The 17,528-nt window shown below is 42.7% G+C and overlaps 1 long non-coding RNA gene across 1 annotated transcript; it reads right to left on the bottom strand.

Annotated features, from left to right (window-relative positions):
- Window positions 1-69: 69 nt before the first annotated feature.
- On the bottom strand, window positions 70-11,966 carry LOC146712196 (uncharacterized). Its single transcript, XR_014919022.1, has 3 exons — window positions 11,907-11,966; window positions 497-538; window positions 70-339 (listed from the first exon to the last, which is right to left on the bottom strand). It is a non-coding gene; the product is annotated as an uncharacterized LOC146712196 (long non-coding RNA).
- Window positions 11,967-17,528: the final 5,562 nt, after the last annotated feature.

Here is a 17,528-nt window from a genome sequence, read left to right as displayed (position 1 = left end):
AGACAAACAGAGTTAATGAGAGCAGAGTCACACAGAGACAGAGACACAGCTGGAACATCTCACCTGTAGTGTCTGATTGGACACTGAGGGAGACGTTGTCACTCTGCTGTCCAGAGGAGTCCTCACACCAGAAGGTTTCACTGGGAGGACAAACAGCCACAACAGAGTAGGAACCAAGAAGCCTCCCAAAGTCTGCAGCTGCTCCACAGTCCTCAGTGAGTCCTCCTCTGGTCCTCTTCACTGTCCATCCATCAGCTGTCTGTCCATCATCAACACAACTCAGAGACACTAAAGATCCTCTGAAGACCTGCTGAAGGTTTGGACAGACAGACAGAGACACTGGAGGACACACACACACACACACACACACACACGCACACGCACACACACAGACGCACACACGCACACACGCACACACGCACACACACACACACACAGTAAGTGTATTTGTGTTCTTGTTGGAGTCTCACTGATTGTTTTCACTTCATCTCCTCACCTGCAGAAACAGTCAGTGCAGACAGCAGCAGCACACACACACCTGCAACAGGAGGACAGAGGTCACTAAAGGTCAGAGGTCACTAAAGGTCAGAGGCTCCTCCACCTTGTGTACCTGCACAGGTGAGGAGCTTTTTCCTCTCTGTGAACAGGACCAAACAGATAAGCAGATGTCTGTGACAGTCACACTGATGGGCCTGCAGTCATTACAAAATCACATGAAAGTTAGAACAGTTATGAGGGAGCTGAGTGTGAGCAGAGAGGTGGCATTAGACACCAGAGTCTTGGAGGAAAAAGTGAATGTTAGCTCAGAATTGAACATGTTTTAACACTCAGATTAGACCACAAAATCTGATAGGCACCTAAATACATCTGCATAATCCTTCCCAACACCGTGGAGGACAGCAGGGAGAATTTAGATGCTCTCCAACATTAGATTAGATAAAACCATGACAAGCGCCGTTCCTTCGCTTGACCCCAGCTGCTCTTGTCTGCTTCCTCGTAACACTGCTCTTTATTGAGGTTACATGAATATGCATAGGTTCATTAACATAGGATATCTTATATAGATATACATGTGAACAAAGAGTACCTGTGTGTGTATGTGTGTATGTGTGTGTGTGTGTGTGTGTGGGGTGAAGCTGTGACCCCATAAATGACTTCCCAAAATCTGCTGGCCTGGAAGTCGAGCAGTTCATCTAAACAAAAGGCACTTAGAGTAAAACAGACATAGATACGTTTATCCTGCCATAAAACAAAGAGCAGGTACGACCTCTCCCATGCTCCCAGGATGTGGGTGTGAAAGCCAGAACACTCTGGAATGCAAACAAAGTCGTTGCAGACTCCTAAGGATCACACATCCTATCACTACACAATTGATTATACACCTCTAAGCATATATGGATAAATATTTCCCAATACAAATGACAATAATAAAATATAAATCCAACAATAGGAATAATCAGGGAAGTGCACATTTCAACTATTCTGAGTCTATTGCACCGCTGAATATAGAATAAAAATTGCACAGTGAAAAGTGTGCAGACGATGCCCAGCATTGTTCATAATGTCCAACAGTTTCTTTAGGACAAAAAAGACCCTGTGATAGCCCATTAGACTGGATGTAGACCGGTGTATTGGTATACAATATACACAGAATAATAGTAGCTTTATTATTCTTAATATTTATGTGATTTTAATGCTGATCTCACAGACACCAGTTCTCAGTTTGCTAACCACTTAGCCCACTTTTGTGAAGATAATAATCTTATCTTGTCTACCAAAGTGTTGCTGCCTGCAGACAGCTATACATACATAAGTGAAGCCTGGCATAGTACATCATGATTGGACCACTGTATCTGTACAGCTGATGGACATGCAGCTTTAGCAAACATGACTATTAGGTATGAGGTAACTGTGTCAGATCATATACCTTTTGGTTTTACTGTGAATGTGGGATAAATGCCAGCAACAACTGGAAACAATATTGCTAATATTGCTACCAATATGGTGAAGGGGACGTCTTAGCTTATCATAGTAATACCGATATACGTCTGAACAACATTTCTTTGCCCAAAGAAGCTGTTTTGTGCAAGGATGTCAACTGTAAGAATGCTGTGCATAAACATGAACTCTGCTCCATGTATGATGATATAGTGACTGCTCTGTATGAATGTGGTACACTGCTTGATAAACAATATAAGCCTAAGAAACCTAACATCAGACCTGGAAAGAACATGTAGCCATGTACCATGATGAAGCTTGTGTAGCTTATAAATGTTGGGCCATGGCTGGAAGACCTAAACAAGGCCCAGAATTTGAACAGAAAAAATGTGTGAATGTCAGATATAAATATGCTGTTCGCTTCATAACTCAAAATGAGCTGAGAGCAGATTCTTTGGCTACTCGTTGCTGGAACGTTGAGCCACCAGCGTCAGTTATTCTGTGATCTGCAAGTTTGAGAGTATTAGTCTTCATGCGACCTTGTACTAAATAGATTTTTCTGTGTTTGTAGATCTTCCCTGGACCCGTCCCTGTATCGTTGAGTGAGCGAGTGAGCGAGAGGAGCATTGGAGGAAAAGGAAGGGGATCGTTGCTGAGAGAGTGGAGTGTGTTTTCGGACCCTTCCCCTTCCCCTCGGACCCTGGAGCCATGGACCCCTCTCCCAAACACTTCGTATATATTATCACCTGGTGAAATCACTGTAAATAAACGCACTGTCAGCTTTTTCAAAGGTCTCCTGGTCTGCGCCTGAGTCCGCCTACAAAACCCTGTCAGGAGAGCATTACAGCGCGTTGTTTTACTGTATAAAAAGTGAATCATATGAGGACAATTCTGACATGAGTAATGACACAATAAGTGTAAGGACACATGAAGTATATTGTCATGGTGCTGGGCCGTTGACCCAGCGTTTTGTGTTTTATGATTATTTTCCTCTGTTCTAGTTATTCTGATTTTGGTATTCTGTGTCCTCCCCTTGTGCCCTGTTCGTGTTCTGGGTTTCCTGTTTTATTCTGAAGGTCTCCGTCTGTTGTCATTGTGTTCAGCTTGTATCCTCAGGTCGTCTTGTGTATTAGAATCAGCTGTGCTCCCACCTGTATGTCATTACCTGGTCTCCTTGTTTGTGTGTGTATATATAGTGGGTGTCGGTCTGTGCTTGTTGTCGGCTCGTCTGTGTTCCAAGGTGTTTCGTTCCTCTCTCTGCCCCGCACCCTATTTCGTATGTTCTCAGGTTTGTTATTTAGTTTTCCCAGTTTAGGTTTCTTTAGTCATTTGTCATTCCTCACTTACGGTGGCTGGGAAGTGCAAATCGCAACAAATTAAAAAACCCCACAACAAATTAAAAATCCTTGACGGAAAGGGATTGTCTGAAATACCGGAAGTGACACAAGCGTGATGTCACGAGAGGGGGCGTGGCCAGGATTTTTGGTTGGTTGGTTTAGGATTTTGTTGTGGGCTTTTTGTATTTTGTTGCGGTTTTTTAATTTGTTGCGATTTGCACTTCCCAGCTACTGTACTCACTGCCCGTTCTGTAACTCCATCACTTGGAAATAAACGTCACTTGCATCATCAATCTACTGCCTGCATTTTGGGTCCTCTTTCCCTCCAACACCACACGGCTCGCCTCGGCAGCCGTGACATATATGAATTCATTCATAGTTATCTGATAATAAAGCTTCAGGGTTGGATCACATTTAAAACAGTTTAAGTTTAAGGCTAGTTCCTCTTCTAGCACTCTGCTTCACAGGGTTTATGATTCATGGAAGACTACCAGACTCAATGCTGTGTATTTTACTGGTACCAGTTATGAAGGACAAAGCTGCAAAAGTGAGCTGTCTGGATAATAAGAAGAAACGGAAAAGAAAGGAATTGTCATGGTCTGCAGTGGGTGGCTGGAATTTCCATAAGGCTCCTGAACTTACCTGGGATCCGCCCCTGGGCAGGGCCAACTCCAGCTCCTGCACACCTGGAGCCTATTGCAGGCAATCAAGCCAGAGGGATTTAAACCACACGTTGAGCTTCATTCACTGCCAGTTCGTCATCAACACATGTTGGTAACAGGCCTTATACTTCAAGTTCTTGCTGTGATCTATCTTGTTAACACGACTCTCTTGTGCTGCAGTTGCTGGATTCACTTTGGCTCACGCTCCACCTCCGGACTCAGGGTACCAAGCAATCATTCTGAAAATCTCTCTGTGCCTCACCTGCCTGCCCTCCTGCCATCACACTCCATCTGAAGCCCTGGATCTCAGGCCAGCCTTTCCACGCCACTCAGCCTCCCCTGGATTCTCATCACCCCCCTCTCAACACTCCATGTCCCCTACTGCAAGTAAGAATTGCTGCTCTTACAACTGGCCACTTCAGAGCTGCCTTCACTACCTCCCTATCTTCTCTCTTCAGTGTGACTGTTCCCTACTCAGCTCCACTCCGCATCTCAGGCCTCATTCCCTAGCCACGTTCCCCAGGCCACGCCTCATCCAAACTCCACGTCTTATTGTTTTTTTTGTCTTTGCTACGTTTTCTTTTTTGAACTTAAGCCTAATAAATTGTTACATCATCTGCTGTCTCTGCTCTGGGTTTCTGCACCTGAGTCCTGTTCAGTACAGGCTGCCCAGCCCCGTGACAGGAATTAAAAGGGAATAAAAAAAACTCTCATGGCAGCCCAAGGTGTATGTGATGCTCGTTCTGAGTATACTGTTGGAGCCCACTGCACTGTATTTGGGGAGTAGGGGTAACAGTGTGAACTGATAGACCCCACAAAGCCCCATGAAGGGTTTTGTGGAGAAACACAAAGTGCTGGTGGCTCACGTAGTTGTGCAGCCTTGCAAACCCTCTAGCATCCTGATCAGAGTCTTTAACCCTGGGGCTGTTACTTTAAAGTGGGTTGCCGTGGCTGGGGTTCTTCAGCCTGTGCAAGTCCTGGAGGGGTTGGCGAATTACCCACCAAGGGTCTTGGCAGCCCTCAAGCTTGATAGCACTGCCCCTGCTTTTGTGCCAAGCCATTTGCAGGCCCTGTATGCTGAGAGCAGCCCCGGTTTGACACACGTTGCCCGTTGGGGACTAGCAGGCCTGCTGGGGTCCTATGGTGATGTCTTCTCACTGGCCCAAATGACCTTGGTTGCACCAGTGTCGTCCAGCATGACATCTTGACCATGTCAGTGCCACCAGTTAAGCACCCGCCATGCAGGATGGCAGGAGACAAACAAATAGCGGCCGACCAGCATGTACAGCAGAGCCTGCGACTGGGCTAACTCAGCCTAGCAATAGCTAGCTGCTCCAATTGTTATGGTGAAAAAGAAATATCAGTCTCAGACTGTGTGTGGACTATAGACCACTAAATGAGCGCACTCTTAAAGACGCTTATCCCCTGCCATGCATCCAGGATACCCTTGACACGCTTTCCACTGCCAACTACTTCAGTACACTAGACCTGATATCAGGATACTGGCAATAGAAAGCACCTGCATTTTTGTACCTGTAAGGGATTGTTCGAGTGGAATGTGATGCTTTTTGGACTATGCAATGCACCAGCCAGATTCCAAAGGCTAAATCAACAGAGTCCTGCCCGGGCTGCTGTGGGAGACCTGCTTAGTGTACCTTAATGACATCATTGTCCTGGGTCAGGATGGCACCCAGATGCTGGAGCAGCTCGAGCAAGTGTTCATCAGATTGTGTGGAGCCAACCTAAAACTGAAGCCATCAAAATGCTGCTTGTTCCTGGAGCAGGTTGCCAATCTGGGCCAGATCATCTCTGCTGGAGGTATTTCCACAGATCCCCTGATAGTTCAACAAGTGGCGGAATGGCATACACCGCGGACCATCACAGAAGTGCATCAGTTTGTTCACTTAGCTTCATACTATTACTACATACTACTACATTGTGGAGATATAATAGCCATTCCCCTACACATATATGAAATATTATATATTTTTAATATTTATATATCGCTCGATTACAAATATCTAGAATATTACAGAGGTGGCATATATGAGTGAAATTTTAGTCTAAACTGTGAAACATTGTTATTTATTATTTTACTGTACAAAAGATGTAACTATTGCATTTCTTGTTAAATGCTCAATAATCAAGGTAAGTAAATCCCCAAAAGTTGATTCTGTTCATCTGGACGTAGCGTTTTCAGTGGGAGAAACGTTTCGTCACTCATCCAGGTGACTTCTTCAGTCTCAGCTGACTGCAGGTTTCCCCAATCTTATAAACAGGACATTTGCATAATGACTGAAACCAGCACCACTGAAGGAACGAATGGGCTGGGAGGTCAGTTCCTTGATCATTGGTACGCATATTGTCATGACCATTGATCAACAACAACTGATCAAAAACCATGAGTACCATTCACAGAGAGTTGGGGAATGGCTGCGAGTGGTGCAGTGGTGCTAGTTTCAGTCATTATCCAAATGTACTGTTTATAAGATTATAAACAGTACATTATGCAAATGTACTGTTAGGGTTAGGGGTTAGGACCCTAACAGTACATTTGCATAATGTACTGTTATGCAAATGTACTGCATAACATTCTTCACTTCATCCATGTAGGCCGCCTCATCGTTGTTGGAGATGGCGCCCAACATCACTGTGTCGTCAGCAAACTTCACAATGGTGTTGGAGCCATGGGTGGCCACACAGTCTGAAGTGTAGAGGGAGTAGAGCAGTGGCGAGAGGACACATCCCTGAGGTGCTCCTGTGTTGATGGTGATGCTGTTAGAGACGCATCTACCCACCCTCACCACCTGAGTTCTGCCAGTGAGGAAGTCCAACACCCATGCACACAGACACATTTTGCTTTTCCAGGAAGGTCATTAATTGGCTGTGAACTAACTTTTCAAGAATTTTGGAAAGAAAAGGTGGTTTGGAGATAGGCCTGTAATTTGCAAGAACCGTAGGATCAAGAGCAGTTTTTTTAATCAGGGGGATTGACTACTGCATGTTTAAAATCTTTAGAGACTACACCTGACATCAAACTGTGGTTTACCAACTCGAGAACCAAAGGTCCGACTGTAGGTAACGCCTCTTTTAAAAGTCAAGGAGGAACAGCATGGTTTGGAGACCCTGCAGACTTAAAACGACCCGGGCTCAAGCCTTTTAAAGACAGCAGCGCAGGAAGCAGAGACTGATGGGTCATGAGCAGAAGGGGAGAGATTTGATTCTCAATAAAAATGTGTAATAAACTTTCACAGGCTTCAGATGAGGGCTCGATACAGTCAATATGTGGTGCACTAAGAACAGAGTTAATAGTTTTAAATAAAACATAGGGATTGTGACAGTTTGACAGAATAATGTCAGATAAGTGTTTTCTTTTGGCATCTTTTACAGTTCTTTGATATTGTCCCCAAAAGTCCTTCAGCATCTGAAATGACACTTGTAGTTTGTCCGTTTTCGACTTGTGCTCAGCTCAACGACACTCGCGTCTGACAGCTCGGATCATGTCGTTCAGCCAGGGCTCAGATTTAGTTTTAGGTAGTCTGGTTTTTAATGGCGCCACAGTGTCCAAGGCAGTCTGACAAGTGGAATAAAACCATGAGCTCAGTTCCCCAGTCTGGCTGCATAAAAACTTTTACAGTTCTGGTTAAAAACAGCTGGAAACTGGTCAGCAGTGGAGGAGTTAAAAACGCAACAGCACCGAGCAGCAGCTGTGAGCAGGGTTGCATCACCGGCTGTTAACAACAATGGCAAGCCCCCCTCCTTTCTGCGGATCAGGCTTTCAAATGAATTAAAAGTCTGTCTGGGGCTTTTGTTGACTGATAGACTGGTGTGGATGATTGCTGCCACACCACCTTCTTGGCCTGTACTTCGTACTGTGTATTGCGGCTCCTCCACCCAACGGGCACGGCAGGCCAAACATGAGAACGCTGATGATGCTCAGCAATAAACACATTAATGCACTTATGTACTATTTGTTCCTTTTATTCCACATGGTACTGTCCACTATACAAAATCAGCACATAGGATCAACTTTTAAACAAACGCGCAGATTTCACAAACACAAGAACTGCAACTCACAAAGTCTTACTGTCACGATCCAGGGTCTTTCGACCCAGCGTTTTAAGTTTTAGTTTATTTTCTATGTTTATGGTTTATGTTTAAGTTCATTAGGTTATATAAGATCATTTGTTTATTAGATTCCCCTTGTGTATCCAACCCCTGTTAAGTCTCCCTTGTCCTTCATGTGAGTGCAACCACATTTATCACCTAATACACCCATGAGTCACGCCCAACACCCGTGCACCAATACAGAGTGTGCATTTAAAACCAACCCTCTTAATCCAAAAAAGGAACAACTCATATGGCTCCTACACTGTGTGTTTATCTTCATGGAAACTTGGCTGAATGACACGATCTCCCACGTGGACATTCAGCTAATGGGGCAACACAATATCCAGGAATGCCGGTATATCTGGAAAAGGACACGGCGGCGGTGGCCTGTATGTTTAAATCAACACAGGTATAATCAACAAGCAGTGCTCTGCTGAAGGAATTTATGGCAGAGATGTGAAGGCCCTATTATTTGCCAAGGGAGTTCAGTATCATTGTTATTGTGGCAGTGTACATTCCCCCTGAAGCTAAGGAAGCTCTACGCAAGCTGTATGAGGCTGTCAGTGACCTGCAATCTGACCAACCTGAAAGATTTTTAATTTTCACTGGGTACTTCTGTCAAATGCAGACACCACAAGGATGCTCGGAGGTACAGTGAAAAGAAACAATTTATTTTGGCACTAAAAAGTGGCACACATTGAAAGTGGTGAACGAAAATGAAACACTACACATGAACTAAGGACGAGAGGGAAAACAATTGGCCTCTGGACCCTTTAATTTACTAAACCAACGCAAAACTTCCTATTAGAGCACTAAGAACTTGTAACTAAATACTGGCAAGAACTACGAGACAAAACTACTACTAGGAATGCTGAGAAAGAAGACAAAGCTATGAAGCACTAGGATTGGCTAGGACACAATGATAATTAAGCATGAAAACAAGATTCACACCACATGTGCAGCGGCAGAGTCCAAAGGAAAAAGTCTCTTTGGTTGGCTGGGGAAAAACAGCCTGAGCACGGCTCCAGGAAATTTTCCGGAGCGGGCACACAAGGTACTATTCAATTCAATTCAATTTTATTTATATACCACCAAATCACAACAACAGTTGCTTCAAGGCGCTTTATATTGTACAGTAGATTGTACAATAATAGATAGAGAGGAAAAACCCAACAATCATATGACCCCCTATGAGCAAGCACTTTGGCGACAGTGGGAAGGAAAAACTCCCTTTTAACAGGAAGAAACCTCCGACAGAACCAGGCTCAGGGAGGGGCGGGGCCATCTCAAATCAAATCAAATCAAATCACTTTTATTGTCACATCACATGTGCAGGTACATTGGTACAGCACATGTGAGTGAAATTCTTGTGTGCGAGCCCCACAAGCAACAGAGTTGTGCAAAATACAATAATGTAAACAAGCAAAATACAAGAATGGCTAATCTGAAACTAATAAATATATGTACAGTATATAATAGTATATGCATTTCTGGATGTGTATACTAAATGTTTTCCAATGTGTGTGTATACACATATTTTACAAATTAAATAGAGCAAACAATAAAATAAAATATATAAAAATATACAGAGTTGAGACATGTGCAAAACAGTGGCATTACTGTACAGTATGGAGTGCTGTGATTGGTTGGGGTGAGAGAAGGAAAACAGGATGAAAGACATGCATCATGGGAATCCCCGGCAGCCTACGTCTATTGCAGCATAACTAAGGGAGGATTCAGGGTCACCTGGTCCAGCCCTAACTATATGCTTTAGCAAAAAGGAAAGTTTGAAGCCTAATCTTAAAAGTAGAGATAGTGTCTGTCTCCTGAATCCAAACTGGAAGCTGGTTCCACAGAAGAGGGGCCTGAAAACTGAAGGCTCTGCCTCCCATTCTACTTTTAAATACTCTAGGAACAACAAGTAGGCCTGCAGAGCGAGAGCGAAGAGCTCTAATAGGGTGATATGGTACTACAAGGTCATTAAGATAAGATGGGGCCTGATTATTTAAGACCTTGTATGTGAGGAGCAGGATTTTGAATTCTGGATTTAACAGGAAGCCAAAACAGGAGAAATCTGCTCTCTCTTTCTAGTCCCTGTCAGGACTCTTGCTGCAGCATTTTGGATCAGCTGAAGGCTTTTCAGGGAGTTTTTAGGACATCCTGATAATAATGAATTACAGTCGTCCAGCCTGGAAGTAATAAATGCATGAACTAGTTTTTCAGCGTCACTCTGAGACAGGATATTTCTAACTTTAGAGATGTTGCACAAATGGAAGAAAGTAGTCTTACATATTTGTTTAATATGTGCATTGAAGGACATGTCCTGGTCAACAATGACTCCAAGGTTCCTCACAGTGTTACTGGAGGCCAAGGTAATGCCATCCAGAGTAAGAATCTGGTTAGATACCATATTTCTAAGCTTTTCAGGGCCGAGTACAATAACCTCAGTTTGATCTGAATTAAGAAGCAGAAAGTTAGCGGCCATCCAGGTCTTTATGTCTTTAAGACATTCCTGCAGTTTAACTCATTGGTGTGTGTTATCTGGCTTCATCGGCGTCATCTGCATAGCATCATCCACAACTATTTTCTGTTGTGGATGATAAAGGATTCAGAAAGTTTATTCATGCAGTGAATCCAATGCAATTGTATACAATTCCAAGCAGGAAAATTTGCACGTGCTTCAGAGTTTGTACGTGCTTTGTCTCTAGGGGGCCACCGTAAAGATAAGATAAGATAAGATAAGATAAGATAAGATAACCTTTATTAGTCCCACACGTGGGAAATTTGTTTTGTCACAGCAGGAAGTGGACAGTGCAAAAGTTATGAGGCAAAAATATACTTTTATTCATTCACTCCACATAAAATGCAATAAATATATTATAAAATACAGAAATCAACAATTTACATTTCAACTTTTAACTATTTAAAAGCCTTCACATCAAACATTATGTTAACAGTCATGTTTCTTGGTTTGACATTAATGTATATGGGGTCAAATTGACCTTATTGGCCCCTAAGAAACTGAGGGTGACCCATTCAAACTCAATGTTCTCAGCCTCATTTGAAATACTGATGTGGTTCTGCTAGAGTTGAAGATGTCATGGGATGCGGCCTTTGCTAGGCATTCCCAGCACACCCTCACTATCTGTTTAGGTGAACCAGGCCTGCTGAGCATCCTCCCCCACCATCTGATCCAACTCACCACCAAGTGGTTATCAGTTGACAGCTCAGCTCTTGTCTTTACAAGACATACAGCTGCTCATCTGGTGACACCATTACAAAATTATGGCTGTGCATTTGTGACCTGGGGTGTCTTGGTGTCATGTGCACTTATGGACATGGTGTTCATTATAGACAAACTGTGATTCTGTGCACAAAAGTCCAATAACAGACTATCACTCAGGTTCAGATCAGGCCAGCCATGTAACACAGTTACTTTTAAAAATGAGCTGACACATCACTGTAAAAAACAAAACAAATATACTGTTTATGCACTTGGTATTTAAAATCGATGTATTGTTTGTTTTAACAGCACAAACTGTCTCAAGTTGTAGAAACTCCTAATTAGTGGAGTTTATACCTGATACTTGGGAGTGCAGCCTTTTCTAAAGTCATACAAATATCCAGTAATTAATTCATTCTTATTAAAAAGCTGTCATGACAGCTTTCTGACCCTGTAAACAGCCATAAACCTGTCACTATGACTGTAATGAAGATGGATGATAAGATGTAGCCAGTTTTGTCTAATAATAGATTAATTACCATGTTGACATATTATATATGTTATATTATGTTATAATATACAGACTGTGAGCTGCTGTTAGAGTCTCTGCTGGAAATAAATGAGTGAGGGACTCACCGAGGAGGAGGAGCAGAGGGGTGGCTGCTGGCTTCATGGTGTCTGGATGTAGACTGAGCACGTGGGCTCTGAGCTACGGAGAGATGCCCGCTTTCATCACTTCCTGTTCTCACGTCAGCGTGCTGCTGTGTGTCCGGCTCACAAAGGTCCTTCATGAAGTGTCCCAGCTGTCCTTCTCAGTCCATCACAGCTCAGTGTGTGAAAGCAGCACCTCAGAGAGCACAGGCTGACTATGACTCTGCTCATTAAAGACCCTACCAGAGCAAACCCAACAATCATATGACCCTCTATGAGCAGTCGTTCAGCGATAGTAGGATGTTTGATGAATTTAGTTATTGGAGTGAGCCCATGAGGAAGAGGCAGAAAGACAAGAGGCCATCCTGAAAATCAGATTTCTCTGGAGAGTAATGATGCTCGTGTCCTCACTGCTCTGCAGCTCAGTAACATTAATGATGTTACACAGCAGGAATATAAAACAACAGCATGATGCTTTGGTCACAAATACACGATGTAGTGAGTAATCATCATCTTTGCTTCTGTTGCTGTTTGAACTGTTAAAGGTGTTTGTGGTCCTGAATTTAAAGAGTGCAGACTGCAGCAGTTTCAGATCCTCTCTCTGATCACCAGGAGAATAAAAACGAGGAGACGACTTCAACATGATTCATCTGCAGCTTTGAACAACTTCCTCATAATAAAACAATTAACTCATTCACTGCCATTGACGTCTATAGACGTCAATTGAAAAACTCTTCAAAAAAAGCTCTTCAAAAATGAGTAAAAATGCTCAAAAACCTTGGCAGTGGGGAGTTACCTGATTTGAAAATGGCTGGCAGTGAATGAGTTAATATATAATTCTTTATTTATCCAGGTAAAAAATCTCATTGAGATTAAAAATCTCATTTCCAAGAGAGACCTGGCATCATAGCAACAAAAGTCACATACCACATAGGTATATAACATTTAAAACAAATACAATATCCCATACAAACATGTGTAAAATATACAATAACAGATCAAATACAAAAAGAGTACATTAAAAACAATCACACTGAGTAAAAGAGCTGTTCTCTCGTTCCTTTAAGACAGACTTAAACTCTCCCAAGGTAACCAATTCTGATCATTTCAGTTCCTTCTGCAGATTATTCCAGGAAGCAGGGGCAGCGTATTTAAAAGCCCTTTTCCCCAATTCTGTTCTGATTTTTGGGACAATCAATTGTATGATTTTGTTCGAACGAAGGTTGTATTGGTTGTGGTTTTTACACATATAAACACATAAATAAGATGGAACCAGCCCAAGGAGAGATTTATAGATAAAAATCAACCAATGGGAGAGTCTGCGAATATGCAAAGATGGACATTTAGCAGCAGCATACAGAGAACAATGATGTACACGACTTCCATAGCCAGTAATAAAACGTAAAGCACAATGGTACACAGTATCCAACCTCTTTAGGTAGTGGGCAGGTGCATTCATAAAAAGCAGGTCACCATAATCCAATAAAGGTAAAAAGGTTGAACGAATCAAATGTTTTCTCACTTGGAGGGAGAAACAGGATTGGTTTCTAAAAAAGTAACCTAGTTTTAGTTTTAACTTCGACACAAGCCTTTGAATGTGAGTCCTAAATGACAAATTCTGATCTATAATGATCCCTAGATACTTGTAAGATGTGACCATTTCAATTTCAGATCCTTGAATTGTTTTAATCTTAGGAGACGTAGCTAACAACTCTTTGCCATTTGAGAATAACATGAACTTGGATTTCTCTGGATTTAACACCAACTTAAGTTGAGTTAAATGAAGAATGTTTAATTATATGATTATAATGAGATGATCATGATGACCACGTGTCTTTCACAGAGACTACATTTGTTGTGCAGATGATAAAACAGCAGAGGTTTTGTCTTGTACAGTTTGTCACTTTAGGTGTGAACAAGCTGTTTTCACAGCATTTAAAGCAGAAGTCAGACTGCAGATAAGATCAGCTCAGCTCTGTGCTGTGCTTAAAATAAGCTACAGAACATGAGCCAGCACTGTGTTTAGGCAGCAGCAGGAGGCCACAGCAACCTCACACACCCAACAACGAGAGTACAACACAGACAGGCTGGGTCATCAGAGTTAACACTTAATCTTAGTGTGTGTCTTATGTTTCCAGTTTTATTTTAATAGTCTTTTGTTCAGTGTCTTCAGTGTGGCTTCCTCCCTGTCCCATTATGTTAGATCTGTTTCAGCTGTGTTTCCCTGCTCTTTCTCATCCCTTAGCCTCTGTGTATTTACTCCTCTGTCTTCCTCTGCCTGTTGTCGTGTTGTCCTATGTTGCTGCGTGGGGTTTCCTGTGTTCCTGGGTTTCCTCACACCTGGTTTCTTGTTCCTAGTCTCCCAGTTTCTTCGGCCATTTCTCAATTCTCAAGTACGCAAGTCCGTACTCGCGTTCTCGCCAGTCCAGACGTCCCAAGAATGCAGCGTGATCATTCTACAGTTGGAATGGTAGTGTACTGATGACATCACAGGTCTGGAGTTTTTACTGCCGCCCCCTCTTAACTTAACACTGATTAATATTCGCAATGGAAATTACACATGACATGAAAAAGTTATACATGATGAAGTAGTAGTAGTTATTTTAAGCAAAAAAGATCATTTAAAAAAGTATCTTAAGCACTTTTGCTTTTACATATGCTCATCATCTGTTTCATAATTTCTAATAAGCTTCATACAGGTAAGCACAATCACTACATGACAGAAACGCAAGCTTCATCTCTCTGTTAATAAACATAATACACATGTATGTGTGAATAGAAACAAACAGGTGAGATGTTAGAACATTTTTTTTAGTAAAGACTCAAACCTACAACAGACAGCTGCCGGGGTTTGGAAGAGAACCGAACTAATATTTCAAATATAAACAGATCCTTGTTGGAGCAGCCTTCAGCATCTCCATGTATCAACATGCTGGTTTTGTTTCCTCCTGAATTAAATATGTTTCCTGTTAGATTTAATTCAGACTCAGCTGTTTAAATAAGAACAGCACAATTTAAATTAGGTGAAATATTCAGGTTCAAATATACTGACAGCTCTCCGAGTATGACTTTAAAATAAAACGGTCCAGTTATGAAGCTGAACTTTAATCTGAGCCAAACCGATTTACTCAGGAACAAATCAAACACTGAAATAAACCAAACATAAACATCCATCCACTCACGCTGGAGCCTATCCCAGCTGTCATAGGGCGAGAGGCGGGGTACACCCTGGACAGGTCGCCAGTCTGTCGCAGGGCCAACACACAGGGACAAACAACCATTCATGTTCACATTTAGATTGATCAATTAACCTATCCCCACTAGGTGCATGTCTTTGGACTGTTTGAGGAAGCCAGAGTACCCGGGGAGAACCCACGCAAATATGGGGAGAACATGCAAACTCAGGACTTTCTTGCTGTGCAGCAACAGTGTTGTCATGGGGCAGCACGGTATATAGGTTATCTAAGTGACTTATATATCATGTTTAACCTAAGTAGTGAAAGACCGCGGGGGATTGAAAACGATGTGCCAGGAGTTCCCTGTTCTCGCCGGCTCTAGAGAGTCTCGACCTCCCGGTCGGCTAAGGAGCTGGTGGGTAACAGACGTCCCCGAAAACGTCGGAGCACTTTTGGAAATATATGATATCTTGATAAATTGAGCAGATATTTGAAGTTTACACAGCTACATTCTCACCTAAAAATATGTTAAAAGTTTATTTTGTGACCCAGAAAGAATAATATTTAAAAGTTTTTAGCCGCGCTCTTTGGCCATTGCCGTGTTTGAGTTAGGGATGAAATGGGTGCTCCGTCCTGATGTCTTAACCCTGCCCACAGGTAACACACCTGTCGTTTCCATGGAAATGAGCCAGCCTTTGTCCAGGATGATGTCACTGCTGATGTCGCCACTGAATATCACTTCTGACCTGATCGATCTCAGTGATGGAGTTGACGTGGGAACTGTCTGAGTGTCTTAGTGACTAGTTTCTGTGATGTTTTCTGCTTTAACTGCTTTAAGCAGCAATAAAACAAACATTACAGCCCAGATACTGACACAGAGAATCAGAGTCATCCTCACAGAAACAGGATTAAAGTGACTCAGGAATGTGAACTATGGCTGATATAAGAGGAATATTTATTTATTAGGGTTATTCTATGGTGATGAGTAGGGATGGGTACCGGTGTCCGGTGCCATCATGGCACCGGTTCTGACATAAACGGTAGTAACCAGACCGAAAAGCAGCGCACATTTCGGTGCTTTCGGTCTATCCGGGCTAGTGTGGACGTAGCCTTAAAGTGTGTGCATCAATAAGCTGTGATGGAAACAGGAACAGAGTAAAGACAAACATCACACCTCAAACTAAGACGAGTCCTCACAAACAGAGCTGATCTTATCATGATGGTTACTTCTGTTTTTAATGTGAAAACAGTTCACTCACAGCTGAGGTGTCAAACTGTCCTTCACAGGACTTCTGCTTTTCTTTAGTTTTAATAAATTCATTGTTTGCACATTTTTATCTCTTCAACTCTGAGATCACACAGGAAAAACAGGAACAAGACTTCTTACTCTGTCTTAAACTGAAAGGAAGAAAATAGCAAAAACGACCTGCAGCTGTCGCCTGTGACAAAGTGGATGAGCAGTTGCAATGGTCTCCATTTGTCCCATATGTGTTTACCTTAGTGATGTGACGTTCTGTATCGAGGCTTCAAAGCTTGTGTTGAGTAATGGAGGGGGCGTTTCCGCGATGCGCAAGACCAGGTGAGCCATCAAATGCCATGATAATACAGCATGCAGTAATGTTACTAAATGATATAACAATATTATACAGCTGTAATAAGTTACGTGTGTGATATTTATATTTGTGCTTTGTTTTTATTGTCATTCCTCAGGAGAACAATCTCAAATAGATGAAGACCTGGTCAGCATGGTGATTGAGGACTCCCAGCCATTTAGCATTGTGGAGGACAAAGGATTCAAAAGATTTGTCAAATCATTAAATCCTAGCTATGTTCTCCCCACTAAAAAGGTCATAAAAGCAGTGAACATTTAGTTTCTACAGAGTTAAATGTGAACAGGCAGGACTGAGGCTCAAAGCCTCAGTGTGTAGCTACACTACACACTGCTTCACAGCCACGTCGTACTTGTGAACAAAATGTTTTTACTTTCCTTTAGGCCCTGAAAGTCATGGTGGAGGCCAGGTACCAGGAGATGAAGGAGAAAGCTAAGGCCAGCGTTGAGAAGGCAGCAGCTGTGAGTCTGACACCAGATATGTGGACCTCCATCAACACAGAGGCCTATCTTGCAGTCACCTGCCATTTTGTTGATGAGTCCAGCACATTAAACACCGTTGTTTTAGGAGTGCAATATTTTCCTAATGCACACACTGCAGAAAACATTGCACAGGTGAAAGGCACACTCATGGCAGAATGGGCAATTACTGACAAAGTCACATGCCTAGTAACAGATGGGGCTGCCAACATGGGGGCTTGTGCAAGGGAGCTAAGACTTAAACATGCCATATGCATAGCTCACACCCTGAACTTAGTGGTGAAGAAGGCCCTTGACCAGACCCCTGAGCTCTCTGACATCTGAGCCAAGTCCAGGAAGATC

The sequence above is a fragment of the Copadichromis virginalis genome, linkage group LG3 (assembly GCF_057382275.1).
Source record: "Copadichromis virginalis isolate Kocher_CV1m ecotype Utaka linkage group LG3, C_Virginalis_male_GT1.1, whole genome shotgun sequence".
Taxonomy (NCBI): Eukaryota; Metazoa; Chordata; class Actinopteri; order Cichliformes; family Cichlidae; genus Copadichromis; species Copadichromis virginalis.
The sequence above is the reverse complement of the archived record's forward strand: the minus strand, read 5'-3'. Positions and strand labels throughout refer to the sequence as shown.